The following is a 19,427-nucleotide window of genomic DNA, read 5'->3' as shown; positions in this document are numbered from 1 at the left end:
GACTGGAAAATTACTTGCCAAAACTATTAGAGAATTATGCCCTGTAACAATATGTACTCGAAGTTGAATTCAGTTTCTATTACCAGGAATCACTGTCCCACTGAGCTAGCAGGGATACACATAGTCTGACTCAAAAACATTTCTATTTTTGACATTTCCAAACCGATGCCAGAGAGGCACAAGGTAGCTCAACTGGACATAACAGGAAAAGAGTTCATACTTATAAGCACAGCAGCAGAAACTTCTATAAGAGTCCTTATTTCTGCCTTTTGATTTCCACATGTTTTCTCCCTTTCTAACCTTTTGGTACAATTTTATACATGTCCATTTATACAAACGCACTCCGTTCTAGGCTTTCCCCCCCCACCAGCTTCAGTAATGTAACTAATGCATGTATATAGGCCAGTTAGAATAGCAGTAATTTATGAAGTAATGCTGCTATTTTCAAATACCATATTATTGCAGTCTGGCTTGCTGTGACCCTGAGCATGGTCCAGCTGGGGCAAACATGGTAAAAACAGAGGGAAAGGAATGATGGAGTTGTCTGAAGAATAAAGAACTTTAATAGCAAAATAACAAACATAGAAACCACACAATCTTAGGGGCAAGATCCAAAGAGGATGGGGTGTGGCAAGGGTCCAATCACATGTGCAAACTAGGAACATGACCTTGTATGTGACAGGTCATGAACCAACTAAGAACAAGAACCAGAAATACGACCCATTATAGAGTAATTCCATTACTCTGTAAGGGAATACCAACTCCCTTGGCTACACTTTTCTCTCCATGACCTGACCAGCTATCTCCCTTTCAGCATCCCACTTCCCATGATCTCAGGTTGATGCCTCCTGTATATACCGAGGCTAAACCACTATTCATCCCAGCCAGTTCCATTCCCACATCATATTCTGTAACAATTTAGCATACCAATTACAAATAAAAATGTTCTTGAAAACAGAAGGTTGAAATTATTGTATAGATTCATTCTGAATTTTTAGGATGACATTGACTTTTAAGTTTTAGATTTGATAGCTAAAGGTACAACACAGTCTCAGGCTCACGCATCTTTACTTTCACCCATCTTTACTTGATTCCCTGGGCAATCCAGCCCAGAAGTTTCTATTTCCCTATGCTTCTCATGTAATGAGATGTTAGGCTGGTAATGCTGCAGCCACAATGGTTCAATTACAGACAAAGCAAGGCTTACAGGCCAGGACAGCACCCACACTACCATAAGATGCATAACCTGATCAAACAGAGTTTGCTTCATTGCAAATGATGGTCACAGAATCACAGAAAGGTTTAGGTTAGAAGTGATCTCAAAGATCATCTCCTTCCAATCCCCCTGCCATGGGCAGGAATACTTTTCTTTAGACCAGGTGGCTCAAAGTCCCATGCAACCTGGCCTTGAAAACTTCCAGGGATGAGGTATCCACAGATTTTCTGGGCAACCTATTCCAGCACCTCACCACCCTCAAAGTAAATAATTTTTTCCTAATATCTAATCTACACTTGCCCACTTCCAGCGTTAACTCATTACCCCTTGTCCTGCCACTCCATGCCCCAAGGGTCCTGCTCCAGCTCTCTTGCAGCATCTTTAGGTTGCTGTAAAGGTCTCCCTGGAAACCTTCTCTTCTCAAGGCTAAACAACCCCACCTTTCTCAGCCTGTCTTCACAGGAGAGGTGCTCCAGCCCTCTCATCATCTTTGTGGCCTCCTCTGGACTTGTTCCAACAGGTCCATATCCCTCTTATCCTGAGACCCCAGAGCTGATGCAGCACTGCAGCAGAGTCTCACCAGAGCAGAGTAGAGGGGCAGAATCCCTTCCCTTGACCTGCTGCCCACAGGGCTCTGGATGCAGCCAGGGTATGGTTGGCTTCCTCTGCGTCCTTCTCTCTGCCCTAAGGCTATTCCAATAAATAGAAAAAAAAAATTCAATTCCTGCTACGGATCTCAGCTTTCCCCTTACTTAGAAGTGAAAAATATGATAAAAAGCAGTATCAGAAAATTGGCATAAAATCTATTTTAAACTCTCAAACTGTAGAACTCATGCTGTTTGTACATTTTTAAAGCAAAGCCAGAGAAGTTTCTAAATGTTGCATTTATAGATAAAATGTTAGTTTCTGTAGAAAAACTAATGGGCTTTCAATATTATTCTTTAGTAAATGGGTTAGATAAATTAGAATTTTTGATTTGCCCTTTTTTTTTTTTTTGGTCATTGTTTTTAATTAAGTTGGTCCCTTGCCTGGAGCAGCCAAAGCTGTTTGCCCACAATGGCCATGAAATACCCTGTGCTTGATGGTATAATTATCTCCTCATCGCCTGGTAATTATTTTTTTTTCTTTTTTTCTTTTTTTTTATAATGTGGCACAGCAGACAAGAAGAAAAATCTGTGTCTCTCAGTCCAATCCTTATGAACTTCCTTACACTGTCCCTTCCTTCACATACGACAACATTTAAATTGATGGATTAAGGAAGTGTCCATTTCCAAGACAGCATAAATTATTTTGTTTATTTTTCCAGTTACCTGAACCACTGCAGTCCATGACCTGTACCAACACCTGCTGCCTACAGACATTACAGGATCTGAATTTTGTTTATTTGTTTGGTTGCATCATCTGTCAGACTCAGAAAATTCTACTGACAAGAGCATGGCAAGTTCCATGCACCTCCCACCTCAACACTGTCTGATGCTGTTAGTGGTCTGGCTGTGATGAGAACTAGGTCTGAAAGCTATGAATATCCTTCACTGGGCTAGAATGGGAGCAACACTATTTGGACAGAAATAGAACAAGCTGAAAGGTAACCATCCATGATGAAAAAGAAAAGCTCAGTTCTGCTGACAAGAGGGCAAGCTGGCTGTAGTATGACAGAGACTTTACTAGTTTTTGATACTAACAAACACTTCTCATTAAGTTCCAAAAAAACAACTATAAGCACTTTTCATTAAAAAAAGAAAACACAGATTGTTCAATAGTATGTAAAAATAGAATTTACTGTAGTCAAAAGAGGCAGCCTATTTGCTCTTAGACACAGAAATTCTCTAAAGACAAACAGGAACAAAACAAACTTTCAGGTAAGATGTAAAGTAGCCAAGCACACAAAGACATCTTCATTGTTAAAGATTCAGGAAAGCTGCAGCACTGAGACTGGTTATGGCATACTGCTTTTCCCAGCTGGGAGGCAAATTTCTATTAGCCCCGATGTTTTTATGGCTTCCCAGAGGTGCCCTGCTCTGCAGACACCAGCTCTCCTCCAGTTCCCCATTGCCATTTAACAGAGACACATCTTATCCTGCCTGTTCAAGGATTCAAAGTTCCAGTCTGACACTCAGCCCAATAAGGGCTTCCAAGATGAAGCCTTCCTACAAAAATACCAGCACACTTGGGTTTCTCTTACCATCTCGTCCCTTCTGTGCATTTTCAGAATCAACATACGAGAGGGTAAATTACTGCTAAGTTTTAAAATTTCATTTTTAAGTGAAGGTTTTTTAGAAAAAAAAATCCCAAAAGCCAAGATCTTCTGAAGTGTTTCCTTGAGCTGCAGCAAACCTACAGCAGTGCAAATGGGGCCAGAATCTGCTCCCAACACTAAGGGGAGGTGAGAGATGTATGACAGTGCTGAATACACAACAAAGGCTCTTTTGAATTATTTACTACAGCAGAACTAACATCATCTGTGTGTAAAGCTGCAACACTGTTCCAAATACAGAAATGAAAAACTAGGGTCAAAACTGACAGGCTGGTATTGTCTTTTTAAATTGCTTAAAAATATATCTTCTTGCACTTCATAGTTCAATTTCCAAAAAAGTATTTCTACCTTAACCTTCAAACTTCAGTGAGAGACATTGCTTTTCCAGAACACAAAAATAGATTCTCAAAGCTGATGTTTTTCAGAACTTAATAAGCATCTGCCAAGAAAAATGCTCAGACACGGGCCAGATCTTCCTCAGTATTTTATTTAAAATGGGCAAACTAGTTTATGCTTTACAGTGTTTTGACCCTCCTCCCCATCTGGAACAGTTCATGAAGATAAAGGTAGCTCATCTTCTAAAAGGGTGAAAAAAAAAGCCCCAAGAAACAAAGAGAAGGCATAAACATCACATCTCTGCTTCAGGTAAAATTCAAAAGCATGTAATTATTTTAACATACCAAAATTGATCGTTAAGGTAATTTCAGAGCACTGAAAATGAGTAATCATCATTTTTCTTTTGAAAAAGAGTACCGTTTTTTCTATATTTTGCTCTTGATATAAATCTTAATAAATATTCATAGATAACTCCTGAACATCTCATTAACATGCTGTTCAACAAGCAGACCAAGTGCTGAATTAGGTGTTTAAAATAATTATTACAAATGTATATTCTCAGAGTAACATGGAAACAATTGTAGCATGTTTTCTAGTGAAATATCAGATTTCTTTAAATGTCATAGTCAACAAATGCTACCACCTAGAAGAAGGCTCCAAGATTTGGTTCTAGTAGACAAAACAAGTGAAGAATTCCAGATGGGTTGACTTCCTTTTGTTTCCACTGCTCAGGTAAGAAGTGACTTGTTTCCAGAACCTCTGGAAACTGCTTTGTTTAGGCTGAGGTTCACCACTTTGCTTCCCAGATCAGCATCAGTAATTCCTTCAGTTTTCACCCATGGGTTATAAAACACAGCCCAAACTGGACCAAAGGATTTAATTTTCCTAATAATCATGGTTGGCAGTGCGATCTTTGGACATCAGATCAGACAGTTTATTTCTGGAATACGTTTTATACAGGTCTAAATAAGCTACCATTTAATCTTGCTTCAGTGTCTCTATCCTTTCACCCTGTGACTCAGTCAGTGTCTTTTCACACTCTACTTTTGTCAGGAATCTGCTCTGTCAGGTTTGCACACATCTTTAGATCAATCTTCAGCTGCAAATCGTATTATTAACATGAATATTGCCATCCACAATCCTTCTTTTTTGATAAACTGGTGCTTAGCATGCTTTTACTTTTGTGCAGGATTACCACAGCTTGCCATTCAATCAACACCAGTAAACACAAACAAACGAAAACAGCCATGAATGCTGAATCGAAACAATTCAAACTGAGATATGAAATCCCAATTTACAGTTGGAGTTCAAGCAACAACTAAGATTCAGAGTTGCCAAGGAGAATTTATGCCAGGTTTCCTTTGCTGAAACTATGAATGATAAAAGTTTAGTCCAAATTTCCCAAAAATTACATGAACATAGAGGGTCACTACTTACAGTGCCCCTCCAGGACCCATACATACATTCTGTAAGTCGGCAAGCACAGGTTTACTTGACTATCTACATTTTATACTGGTAAATCTTTCACATTATCTTCAGAATACTGATATGACAGATATCAGTGGTACTGAACAATTTCTTCTGTGAAAACCATAATGGTATGAACTAAAAAAAAGGAGGAGGAAGTGTTTCCTCACTAAATACTCCCACTGCTTCATAGTATTTTGTCTTCTGCTTAAAAGAAGTCATTATCAAAAGTTGGGATTTTGTAAGATGTTTGTTCTTCAAACATATTCAGCATACCCTGACTTGTACCTTATATATGTACAGTCATCTTAATTTACCATCAGATTAATTGCTGATCAATTTTAATGCAAGGTACTAAATATATTTTCATATGTATTTTGACAGCCTAAATTCATTTAACAATTTCAGCATGTGGACAGCTTGGCCTTTTATAGTACACAGCTCCAAAGAAGCTGCTGTGACTAGGCTTTTCATTTTTGTCAGAGAGAGAAAATCCAATTTATAAAAACACAAAGCTTTCATGGTGTTACATCAAACTGCTTTCTCATTTCACATAACAAAGCAGTTCAGGAACTCTGTACACAACCTTTACAGGCTGGGTCCTCTAATCTCTCTTGCTTTTTATCCTTTAGTAGGGAAATCTATCTCTAGGCTATTGCATCTTGATGGCACAGAAACTGATTTAAAGGTTTCCGTAAATGTTACTTTCTCCACCTTGATCAGAATTTTTGTCTAATCAGGCATTGCTGAAGAAAAACTTTGAAAGGACTCCAAACTTTACTAACAAAGGATGTACTTTGCTCACAGACAACTGTCCTAACTCCCACTGTCACTTAAGCTCCCTTGCAATGCTTAAAGAACAATAAGATGCATTTTAAGACTCACAAATCTTACAATTTTTAAGAAAACTTATAGCCACAGCAACTGGGGGTGGGGGTGTGTGTATATATACATATTAGTTCACACATATACATATTCTCATATTCGCTAAGTTAAAGACAGTAAACTCCAACAGTGCATGCAATTTGACATCAGATTATGTAAAATTCCAGTATTTTCGTTTTAAAATTAATATATGCATACCAGATCATCCTAGATAAATTATAAATGGCTATAATACAGCTACAAAAGGTCAAATGAAGACTCACCATCATTGTTTCATCAGTTGACAGCTTCTGTCCTACAGTTAAAATATACATCTCACATAACATTTTCAACTCTGTGTGGTTTTCCTAACCAGTAACTGCAAACACAAGCCAGCTAACCACAATAAAAGCGTAAACTGAATTTTCAGTATACCAGCTATCTTCCAATAAGTAGGTGCCCAAACACATTCCCTGACTCAAACAAGGTAAAGCCAAGAAAAATTAGGACCATAAAAAGTAAGTGACCTCATATCTAAGAGGAGACTATGCTGTAAAAATAGTCTTATCTGCAAAATTAATCATAAATGTGGCAGCTTCTATGGGGTTCATAAAGAATTCCAAATGTTTCTAGGCTTCTTCATATTTTACACTGCCACCTAGTGTAGTCTGATACTGGAAACTCTCCATTCCTAGTAGAAAATGTTGATGCTAGCCAGCTGAAACAAAATAGCAGAACTTAAAGTAATCTGACACTGACAGCAGGAAAGCCAAAAAAAAGTTCCTAGAGTTAAAAATATATAATTCCTAATTGTTGTAACTCTATGGCTAAACAATTATCAAATATGAATCATTTGGAAAAATGTTTAATGTAGATTCACTGAGTGAAAATTAATGCAAATTAAGCATCTGTGCTTGTCTAGAAACTACAGAACAAATTGAACAATATTTCTCAATTGCAGGTCAGAACATTTACTTCAATGTTTACTCTTTTTTTTTCACCAGGTGTTTCTTCCTCATTTACATCCTCTGTCTTTATTGCAAGGTTCAATGGCTGGGCCACCATCTGATGATCTTGTCACAGTACTCCTGTGGAAAGAGCTGCTGCGCAGCCCTACAGGGGAGTTTGCTTTACAAAGTTGCCTTTCCACAGAGACAACAACATCTCGGAATTCTCATTTCCAGCTAACCCAGAGAGGCTACACCCCGTGGTCATTCTACAAAAGCCACCAAGTTCTGTGTCATGACAGGCAGTAATACAGAAATTCCAGATACAGCAGAGCACTATAGCTGCCTTTTGAAGGGGGAAAACTAATATCCACCCCACACTCTTACTTGGCTAAAGCAAAAAGGTACTTCTTAGACACTACAATTTTTAGATTATTAATTTTAAAAATTAATCTAAATTAATTATCATCAATTGAAAGGGCTATGTTTTTAACTATATTTTTCCAATATTTTAAAATATAGTTTTATATGTTATACTTATACTATATTTTTAAAACTATAAAAATAGCAGACTGAGTGCATTTGATGTTCACAATAACCTATTTCCTACTCTGTGTAACAACCCCTGTTCTCATTTACAGAACAATATGGAATAACCCAATAAAAATATTATTCCAAAATTACATTTCTATAGCAGAGAAAGTTATTTCATCTTAAAAAACTCATATTTACTGACAGCTGTTTTCTTTAGCCACTTACACAAACACAAAGCAAACAGAACCTGTTACTGCTGCTACAGAAACACCGTGCAACATCAGAGCTGATGCATTCTGCTTAATGCTCCATCTGCACAAATGCACAAGATACAAAGCCACATTTAACACCTAGATTTTACACCCATTTGCATGTTTCACATTTTCATAATAGAAATATGTACCCTAGGTTTAGTGCATCTTACTAGCATTGCTATAATACGCTAAGATCACACTTGATAACTAAACAAATAATACACAAACTTGACCGTACATGAACAGCTGTCAAAATACAATAAAAGCTTATTCCCTCCAAGACTTTCTTCCTCTTAATTGCCCTTTACATATCCACTTCTTACAGTCACGTTAAAAAACAGGGTCTTTGTAGTGCCTCATATTAAGAGATTTCACCCTATTTGCCAAAATAGTGTTATTGCAGCAAGAAACTCCAAACAGCAAGAGTACAGATAGCAGAATGAAAGAAATTGATCCAAAGGAAAGTGGTTTAGTTATTTATATATGTTAAGTTTAAGAGAAAGTTCCCCCCAGACTGACTTTACTGACATACTCAAGATAAATTTTCACTGGGGTCATGGTGAAATTTCATAGAAACAGGATACAAAACAAAACAAAAGACAACCATCAAAAAAGAACTGATGGAATTGATTTTTAATGCCATGGAACCCAGTAACAGAGCATAAACTCAGACTGCCAAAGTGACCTTGAAAAACAGCATCACATTTAACACTTTGACACGGTACTATGTCAAGTAAGCACCTTGAGCTTGAGTTTTCTTATGTATTTTAATTTAATAGAGCCTAGTTCAACATTAAGAACAATCTAAAGGAACCTGTGGGGTAAATTCACTGACAAATAGGAAGATGCTTAGTTTGCCAGACTGAGACAAAAAGGCTTTTAACATCCAGACCAAATTTGAAACCTCCTGTGCAGAGCCAGAGCTGAAGCGACTGTAAAAAGAACACTCCAGCCCAGTCTCTTTGGATTCTGAAGGGTGTCAAGTTCTTTAGACTTCAGATCTATAATACTTGAAAAGCAGAAATAATTCTACATTTCTTAAAAGTCACTCCAACTACACTGACACCAAACAATTCAAAACCCATTACTGAAATAGGTAAGTAAATTTTATCATTGTAAACTTGAAAACCCTACAGAATAAGCAGATACAGTTTGTTCTATTCACTCCCTCTCAAGACATCTTCATAATCATACCATGTACAGCACAAGATGTTCACTTCACTTTTCAGTATGTTATTTCAGCTACTGACCTGGCCAAATCAATTGAATCTTCCTTTGCAGATTATGGAGAAAACGGACTAGAGGATTCTACATCAGTAGCTCATACATTTTTTTTTTCCCTCTTCTAGCAAGCAGTAAAAGCCCAGTTCTCCAAACACCAGGAAACTAATATCCACAAACCTCAAGCCCTCTTTAGAATTGCTAGCATGGATTCTGTATGAAGACAAGCAAGTCTTTTTAATTAAAATCCTGTATGACTGTGAAGACATCTCAGACCACACTCAAACCTTGTGAAACCCAGCTGGCCTTTCACAGTTTGCCTCAGGTTTTCTGTAACATATCAACTATCCAGGACAGGAGAGTCTGAGAAGTTAACTGACCAGATCCTTACCCAGCTGAGTTAAGGAAGAATTAAGAATTCCCTTAAAAAAAAAAAAAAAAAAAAAAAAAAATTAGCTGTGACTGCTGCTGGATAAAGAGATGGAAAAGTCAGGACAAATTTGTAGTGACATTGCCAGGTTTGTAGGTGAAATCAGAAAGTGTGGGGAGGGCCCTAAACCCAGGGTAAGTAGCAGACAAGACCCAAGGCCTGATGAGGCCAGGACTGCCAACTCATGCCAAATAACATTCACCCTTCCATCAGGGTCATGTTTTGACAATCAAAGTGAGATTTGCAAGTAAATTAAAAAATCCAGGGAAAAGTATTTCATATAATTTGAGCTATATTAGCCCAGATTACTTCAAATAAAGAATCCTTTCTCAAAAGTGTAATAAATAACATTCACCATTCATCAATAATAACAATAAAATATTAGTATAATACAAGATATTTAATAAGCCAAGCAAAACTAGCCCTTCCTAAAAATGTCCATCAGTCAGAGAGCATTTCACATACAGGAAGAGCTATGAATATATAAGTTAGGGAGAAATATGTAGCTAACTGTGTTAGCTATACAGTGTTTAAGCTGTTTACCCAAGTGTTTAAGCATGAGGCCTCAAGTCATCAAAAGTTTTGAAGAAACTTTAGTGTTCTGTCCACCTTTGGATTTGTCTCAGTAAACAATCTTACTTCCTCATGTAAATCTGCTACATAAATTCAAAGAGTATTGTTTTCATATTTCTCTGCAGAAGTCATATGCTAAAAATATATATCCTTAACAAGCTAAATAATTCAGCATACCTATCAATGCCACTACTTTGCCTCCAACAATTCACAGTGAATTTAGGCCTATTCAAACAATTACTTCACCTGCAGACTTTCTCACAGCCTCCACTCATTAATGTCAGCCAGCAGCACTGTCCTTTACAGGCTGACTTCCATGCTCCAGGCAGGTCTTCCACTCCTGTGGTTTTTGTTCAGGTGTTGGGTTGTTTTGGTTTTTTTTATTTCTTACAGTACAGTAGACTTCTAGGCACTAAGCAGAGTATTAATCTTGCCTTTTTGGTTCACAAAACCTTCACCTAATGTGAAATCTTTGTCAGATGTGAAGATAAGGAGACTATAGATCATAAAGGAGGATATGTAAGAGGTACTTGGATACAACTGCTCAAACAGATATACCTTACGCTGAGGAAGAGAGAGTTCTTTGATCAAAAACACTAAAGCAGCTTCATGGATAAGTCTCGCCAAAGAAACCGGAGCAAAAGAAGGATCAGCTGCACTTCCAAGGTTTCAGGAACCCATGGAGAACAGGAACTTGAAGCTTCAGTGAGTCCAAGAAAGCCAGTAAAAGAAAAGATGCATTTTCAAGAAAGATTTAGTCTTATCTTCAGTGCTGTAGAAACTGTCAGAAAGTGGAAGGGGAGAAAAAAAGCAGAAATAGGGCTCTGAAGTAGTAACACTGCCACATGCTGCCACTAACGCCATCAGGGCTGTAAAAATCTCACAGAACTAATTGCTGTTCATACTCATCTTGTGACTTGTATCCTAATTTTGGTGAGATTATCAACATGTGTGAAGTAAACAACATTCAGTCTAGCATGGATAGATACAGTAACGAGGGCTTACCTACGCAAGCACCATCCAATATACAGGTTCACAGAACAAAAAACCTGAGATACTGCAGCTCTTTAAAGCTAGCTGAAATTTAATCAAGTAAAATAAAAACATTGAAAATAACCAAGTGGCTAGAAAACTGCCTTTTTAAAGACTTCTATCACACTTGCAAATACTCATCTGAACAGAAGTTTTGTTAGTAACCAATTATTTGCATACTTTTTCTTTGATACAGACCGAGAAAGAGACATTCTCCCCATCATTCTTGCTATGTAGGCATCATTTACATACAAAGAGTGCCTGTAAGCCGGTAAAAACGAAAAATATTCTCATCTCTGAGACTGAAAGTCAGATGTAAATGGCCTACGTATGGCCTGATTTTAGTATATCTATTTAACACATCATTAATGGGTAAATAAATAAGTAAGTTTCTTCTAGCAAGGAAGATAAATGGAAACATAATTAGGCATCAGATAAAAACACAGCTCCACAAAGACTTGATCCTATTATTTCTATTTTGGATAAGGTACCGGGTCAGTTTTGGGGGAAAAGGTGGGACTCCCAACTGCCATCCATGCTTCAAATTCTCAGCGTCATTTCAGAAAAAGAAAACCGAGCTCTACTCGATTGTAGATCAGAAATTGATCATCCCCCACCCCACCTCTTCTGACTGATACAATTTCAAGTTACAACTCTGCTCAACTTCATTATCTGTAAGATCTTTCTTGTGGTTTCCATTACATCTCGGCAGACGCTGCTCTTTGCAATATGGGGATCCTATAGCTCAATTACTCCACCAAATTAACCCTTAGCGTCACCCACAGAAGTCGCTACCCTCACCCGAGCATTCCCAACTTTCGAAGGCGACACGAAACCTTTGCAGGTAAGGTCCTGGAGACCTCCCGATAGCCCTTCAGAAGGGCCACGATTCCAGCTGCACGGGGGGGCCGGCACCGCGGCCAAGGCGACATCGCGGCGGGCAACGCCGCCGCCGTCGGGAGAAATTCCGGGAGATCCCTGACGCGTCCTAGCCAGAAGCCACCCTGGCAGTTCGGGTCCCTCCGCACTCCCAGCGATCCCTGGAGCGGGCCGGGCAGGGGTCTCCGGCTCGGCCGGGCCACCCTCCTTCCCTCAGCGCCGGCGCTGGGGAGGCGGGAGAGCGGCAGCCGCGCCCGCCCGGATCGCCTCTCGCCCAGCGGCGACCGCGGCTCCCGGCGAACGCGCCTTCTTCCGCTGCCAGGGCTGTGACCTTAAGAAACTTGGTAAGGGAATGAAAGGGAGGGACTTTGCCGGAGCCCATTCTCGGCTTCTGATCCCTCCTGACGCGCCGGAGCCCAAAGGGAAAACAAGGAAACAAAACCCTGGCCGGCATCGAGAGCCCCGCACCCCTCCCGAGCGGCGGTACCTGTCCGGCGGCGGGGCGGCCGGCGCGGCACTTTCCCCCTCGGTGTGCGGGAGGCGCTCGGCGGCGGACGAGCTGCTATTTATAGTCCGGAGCCTCCAACAGCGCGACGGACGGCGAGAGGAAATGAAGAGCCGGGCAGCCGGAGCCGAGCCTCCCCGCCGCCGAGGAGAGGTGCGACTGCCTCTGGCTGCGGGCGCTCCTGCCCGGCGCCGCCCTCGGGAGTGCCCTCCCAGTGTCACCGCGGGCGGGCGGCGGCCCCAGGTAGCGAGGGCAGCCTCCGGCCGCCTCTCCGGGAGCCCTGCGGCCAGCAGGCAGCGCGGCGCGGCGCGGCTCGGCCGCGCAGAGGTGACCCGCTGCTGCTGCTGCTGGAGGAGGCGAGACCGACGCTGGGGTGTGGGAGGGAGACGCCGGCGCTTGCCATTCACCTCCTGCCGCCCAGAGGGAGCCCGGCCTCCGCGGCCGCCTCCGCCGGGGGCTGGGAGGTGCTGCCGGGGGCCGCGCGGCCCGAGGGGACGGGCGGAGCGGGCTGGGGTCGTTCCCGAGGAGGCCGGCGCCAGCTCGACCCTGGCTGGCGAGCTCCCATCGGCATTTCGCGGGGCACTGCGGCTCCGGGGAAGGCAGCAGGAGCGGTGGGAAACGCTAGTCCCTTCCCTGTCCCGCAGCTGGAAAGCGAATCTCTCTAGAAGGCAAGCAAGCGGTTTCTCGGAGCCGCCGGGCCAGCCGCCTTCCAGCCTCAAAAACTTTGGGGGGGGTGGGCGATGAGGGTTGCCTGGTCCTGGCAGGGAGGACGGTGGCAGCGCTGCACCTCGCCTCTGGCCGGTGCTGCCGATCAAGAAAGTACTAATGGCATCCATGCACCTGGCCTTGTATTCATGGCATCTGAAAACTGGGTCTGTAGGTATGGCAACAGTGGAATTAAGACAAATAATTTGTAAAGCATTTTGCTCATTGATAATGATCTTTTTTTTTTAATCCAGGGGTTTTTTTCTACTTCTTTTGTACGTAGATAAATTCTGGTATTTGAAGCTTCAATCAATCCTTTTGAGACTACGTGTGCGTTATTGCAGGACGCTGTCTGGGATTTGAGCAGCATAAGTCACTCCTACACCGTTACTCTCCAAGCAACTGAAGTTAATACAGATTAGATAGTTATATTAACCTACTCAATATAATTTGTTTCAGAGTTGGATTTTTAGTGTTTCCTGTGTTGTAATAACTGCAGTTATTACAGGTACCAGCACAAAGCCTTACAAAGCCTTACAGTGATCTGTGCAAAGCAAGATTGATTCAGCTTCAAGAGCTTGAAGTCAAAACAGATACAAAACTGGGAGCAGAGACACAAAGATGGGAACTAAACAAATAGCATTATAAGCGACACAGAATTGAAAGGAAAATGCTGAGAAGGCACAAGAGATATTTGACCTTGTCCAAACATCTAAACAAAGTAATACACAAAAATCTAGCTTGGTGGAACTACCCACTTACATAAAGATACTCATGCATAAATGTTTAAATAAGACTCATATTGAACGAATCATCATTGTGAAGTTAAACTACCTTTTCAATTCAGAGATTAGTCTTTGGGCGTCTCTCATGAACAATATTTTGCTTCTCACAACAGGAGTTTTGTCACAATTTTCCTTGTTAAATTTTTTATGTTCCATAGTGTAACACATAGCAGGAAAGATCCTGCTGTCACAGAAACTAGTAGCAGTAGACTCAGGTTTCCACCAATGACAATCTAGATGGTGAACAGGGAGCTTGAAAAACTTGGCTATGTGCAATTTAATTGCATGGGTTGTTCCTTTATCTGTGCTTCCTTAAGAACCAAATACTATGGGTATTTAGTGTGTGGTTGCTTTTCAAATGAAAGCAATCCCAAACTCCTGTGTAAGTTCAGAACAGGGTACTGAGTCTGTAAAATTGATGTTCTGTTAGATTTGGAGGGAAATGCAATGACAGTCCCTGCCTTCTTTTTTTCAGTAATAAAACCTTGACTTTATATAGCATTGAGTCTTACTAAGAGCAGTTATCAAAATAATATGTCTTGAAGAACACTTTTTCTTGGGCAAGACTTGGGTTGTACAGCCAGTCATACTGCAGACCACAGGAAGGAAAAAGGCTGATTTTTAGATTAGTCTTATGTTAAGACTCAAGATGTTACTGGAAAATGGGTATTCAGGAATCTGCCCTATGTCAGAATGGAAAAAAATACATTAGATAATCAGAGTTTCATCCAGCTCCGAAATACTTTATAATAAATATATAGTCTAAAGCTCTCTTTTGCCATATAGTCAAAATTTTCAGAGCTTGAAAATACACTTAAGCATAAAAAATGGTATCTAATGCACAAAAATACTAGCCTCAAAATTATTTGGAACCTTTTTCTATGCTCCCTACCTCTGAAAATCACATTTCCTAAAGTGCCTAGATATGGATTTAGGATGTCTAACTGCATCCATTCAGGCTTGAAAACTTTAGCCTACCTCTACCTGTGCTTCATAATAAATGTTTCAGAAAGCTTCAGGCAAGCTATAAAAGTATTCTCAAAAAAGCAATGCAGACTTCAGCCATTAGAGAACAAGACACTGACCTAACAAAGTACTTGACTGTATAATTCAGCTGATTCTGGTATATGGAAAGTAGCATCCAAAGCCCAGCTTTTAACAGACATCTGTAGTAGAAGGAGAAAAATTAATATGAAACACCTCCAGATTATGGCAGTTTAACTATTAATATCTTTCCACTATTCCCCAATGTTTTCCAAATCAGTGTGCTTATAGCTCTGAAGTCTCCCTGTCTGCTATCTCCCCAACTCCTACATATAATGTCCTATATTGTACCTTATAAATACAAAATCTTTATCAGGAGTCTCTAACTTAGTGGAAAAGGGTAAGGATGAGATGAGAGGGGAACAAAATAAGAAATTAAATTGTGACATACTTAAGACTTCCTAAGGGGACAACAAGTGGAGCTTGTGGAGAATATCCCTGCTGTGCTAGCCAGAACCAATCTAACCAGATGTAATCTGGCTTGCAACATTTGCTATACCCAGGCCAAGGCTTGGGATCAAAGACAACAATAAATCATTGAGGAACTTCAGGATGAAGAGAAGAAGTAGGCCTGTCAGCAGCTGGAGTAGAACTTCTCTACTGGAGAAGCTCTAACTAGCAATCAAAGTCTCCCAGAACACAGGGGGGAATAACAAGGTTGATAGAAATTTACTAAATCTTCAAGGAAAGGCAAAAGTCTAAGCAAGGAGAAATGTAAATATTTATTGTTGTAGGTCTTTGTACAGAGTACATTTTACTGGATAGAAAGGGTTTGTTTTCAAGAAGCTCTTCTTGTGTTATCTTCAATTGGCATTCAGTATAACAGTTTACCAAGGGAAAGAGCTAAATGTATGCCGAACACAATTGGGGCTGTCATGCTAACCTTGTTAAGAAGCAGGGCTATGTCAGGCAGAGAAGTTAAATTTAGGCTCAGAATCAGAGGGACTGAAGAAGATCTAAAGCATACTGTATTCCCAAGCAATGAAATATCTTTGAAGGCAGAGTTAGGGCAAAAAATCGAAGGCTGTTCATTCTCCGGACAGTTGGTATGAATAACTGCATGGGATAATTGCATTGCTTCTCCATACTACCCACAGTACAGCAAAGATTGTTGAATTTACACCAACATTTTAACTGCAATGAACTAGGAAATCAAAAATTAAATCCTAATGAAAGCATAAACCTTTCCTCCATCAGTGCAGGATCACTTCCACCCCTTAAAGTCATCTCTTGCTAGAACCAACAACCCTGCCTGAAACCAAAGGATGCTTCTGATACTGAAAATAAACCTACAGCATTAAATGAAAATCAGCAAAAACCACATCCTAGCAGGACTGAACTTGACTGGTAGGGCTTCCTGCATAACAGTGTCACTCTAGATTACTGCAGAAAATTGAAATCCTTGCACTGTCAGACACTTGACAGAATTAGTGACCGTAAACTTCAGTTTAGCTCTCAGTGCCTCACACCTGGTTACTTACACTGATGGTGGACATATGCCAAAAAAGCTTGATAATATGTATATACATACCAAACCTTGATAACCTAAATATTGCAAGTTATCCCAAACATACATATTGCAATGCAGCTACAGAATGACTGCAGAAGAAATAAGAAGACAATGACCTAGGTTCTGCAGGGGAACTGCAAACCATGACTTACTGAACAAATTGAAGCCTTGACTTTTCAGGTTATTCTGTGTGGTCAGTATATTGTAGCAGTGGCTCCACTGAGGCCTGTGCAGACCAGTGTCAACATCAAACAACGTGCAGGATCAACACCCACCAGAGGAAGAGCTGTGTAACTAATAACACTGAGGTGAAACTGAAAACTGAGAAAAATACCTTACTACCAAATACAGAAGAAAGCAATGTCAAAGGAAAACACTTCCTCAGTTGTCTGAAATGACCACAGACCTTTCATCAAAATGCATGGAGGAAAACCAATACAGAACCACTGGAGAAAGCACTGCAGAGAGAGTATCACACTGTGTACTAAATAAAAGACAGGGGTAGGGAAAATGATAAAATATCTCAAACCAAAATGATGTCTTATGCAGCCTAGATTGTACCTCCTGCTGCAAGGTAGATGAATTTGCTTTCTTTACTTTTTGGCAATATTTACTGTTGGTTGTACAAGTAGGGAATGATTGTAACACAGTAACCCTAATGTTTTTCTGCACATTGGATAAAACATGCAACTATTTATCATCAATCTAAACAATAACTTCACTTCTTGCCCCACTGCCAGGAAAAAAAGCAGTTGTAGAAATCCCAGACAAAGCACTGTTGTTGCACTATTATTGTTCTTTTTTCAATAGCATTTTTCCTCAGTTTCAACATTTGTTTCTGTACAAAGTTGTGTGTAAAACCAAGGGACAAGACACAAAATTCCAAATGACAGAAAATGTGATTTTATCACTAATATGAACTTGGAAATATCCAATCCATATGACACAAAATGCTAAACAGCATAAGCCTTCTCTATTGTTCAAACTGTTTAATGGAGAGACTTTATTGAAACAGCCTCCATATGAGGTATCATTTCTTAGAACTTGTATAACCACTGTATAGTGTTCTCTGGCCACTTTGACAATAGTGCAGCTCTGTGCCCAGGCCAAATCTGGATCAGATTTGCCAGGCAAGACAGACGTGTGGATCTTGTACTAAATACTGTGGGGCTGCTGCTTAAAAAAAACTGCCAAAACAAAAAACAACCAAACAAACACATTTTAAAAACCTCAGAGATGGAGTTTTAATTTCATTTTCTGTTCCCTTTGCACTAGTATGAATGACTAGATAGCATCATACAAGGCTTAAAAGAGTCATGATAAATGGTTAAATTGTTGGACCAGTTCCATCAGTAGACTTCAGGGGTCTTTTACTGACCTATGCTTAGGGCAGAAGCCATAGTTTTTATTAGGTCTACTAGTACTGGATGCCATTTTTCAGACCAAAATGCCCTGTTACTTGATGTTGGACACTTAACCTCTGCCAAAAAATCACACTGCTTGATTTTATCTCACAAGGCAAAACCACTTCATTATCTTTTGGCAATACTTGTTTGGGACATAAAATGGCAAGCCAGCAGATAGTTTACTATCTAAAACAATAAAGCCATCAGATAGGCTGAAGTGAATGCTATACATGGTTCCCTTCTTGCTGGCAAGATTTCACCATCACTTTTTCACATTTTCTATGTAGGCTGAATTTCAAGGAAGGTTTGTACATTGCCAGAACAGACCTGTTTTAAAGTATTTTGTTGCTCTTCACCACAAAAAAAAAAAAAAAAAAAAAAAACACCAAGAAAACGCCCCCCTCAAAAAACTAATAAAACACTAATAAAACACCTGTCAAGAAAATTCCTTAAAAAAACCTTCCAACCCACAAATCCCCACATCCAACCCCATTCCTACAGCTTTGAAAGCAATTTCATGACACTTTTTTTTACTCCCCTTCAACCACCCAGTTATAGTTCAGACTTCCAGTTTCATTCTCAGAAGTTAGATTTGTAACTATTACCTACCTAGAAAAAAAGAATATTATTGATCTTGTCCCTTTATAATTTTGCTGAAAATTCAAGAGAATCTAGCTTTCTCCTAAACTTAATCCCACATTCCCCTTGCCTCAGTATTCAGAGACAAAACAGTCCTCTGGGATTGCAGGGCCTTATAAAAACAGGTGTCCCTGCCAATGGCCAGCTGTTCCCAATTCTCTCATTTTTCAAAGGGACAATTTTTCAGAAAGAAGCCACATTTGCACACATTTGCATTGCTCTCCACTGGTGTAATTGTTTATATCATATTATATTGAAAACAAAAACAACTTTCTCTCAAACCATGACAGCTTTTTATTTTCATTTGCATAGTGAAAATTAAAAGATTTTATGTAATAGAATATGAAGCCCTTAGAGCTTTCCAGTGCTTTTGTTGAAGTAGTTCACACAGTAATTCACACTCTCCTTTGAAATAGATTTTGGCTTCACTTGTGGCAGCTGGTTGAAGATGAGCAATATCTAAAAACCTGAAAATTCACAAATGCCTGCCGGATTGAAGTAGCAAGATGATAGGATACCTTGTCATTGGCAGCTTGATAAAAACATTATGAGAACTCCGTTCTTATTTAATATGTATCTGCTTTTACAGCTGCAAAAATATCCTTTTATGTACACCCTGTGAATTCACAGCAAGAGGAGTCCAAGAAGATCCCACATTTGTCTGAGGAAAGGTAAACACCCAAAAACTAAATAAAGTAATTTAAGCTGAAGCTTTAACAGATACTCTCTTCCATTTAAAAACAGGGGTGTAGAGCTTGAATAGAATGTTCAGAAATAAGGTGTGACAGAAAATACAAATATAACCTTTGGAAGTTGCATTCTTTTC

The 19,427-nt window shown here is 39.9% G+C and overlaps 1 protein-coding gene and 1 long non-coding RNA gene across 2 annotated transcripts in view; one reads left to right on the top strand and one right to left on the bottom strand.

Moving 5' to 3' along the window:
• Positions 1-12,610, bottom strand: part of INPP4B (inositol polyphosphate-4-phosphatase type II B) — a 290,218-nt gene extending 277,608 nt beyond the window's left edge. The window contains exon 1 of the mRNA XM_031504683.2: positions 12,495-12,610. The gene's annotated coding sequence lies outside the window, so the exon portion shown is untranslated. The remainder of the gene's footprint in view (positions 1-12,494) is intronic.
• LOC144246233 (uncharacterized) lies at positions 12,590-13,677 on the top strand. The gene is made up of 2 exons (XR_013339900.1): positions 12,590-12,665; positions 13,501-13,677. It is a non-coding gene; the product is annotated as an uncharacterized LOC144246233 (long non-coding RNA).
• The last annotated feature ends 5,750 nt before the right edge of the window (positions 13,678-19,427 follow it).

This window comes from Lonchura striata, chromosome 4, assembly GCF_046129695.1.
Source record: "Lonchura striata isolate bLonStr1 chromosome 4, bLonStr1.mat, whole genome shotgun sequence".
Lineage (NCBI taxonomy): Eukaryota > Metazoa > Chordata > Aves > Passeriformes > Estrildidae > Lonchura > Lonchura striata.
This window is presented reverse-complemented; position numbering and strand designations above follow the sequence as displayed.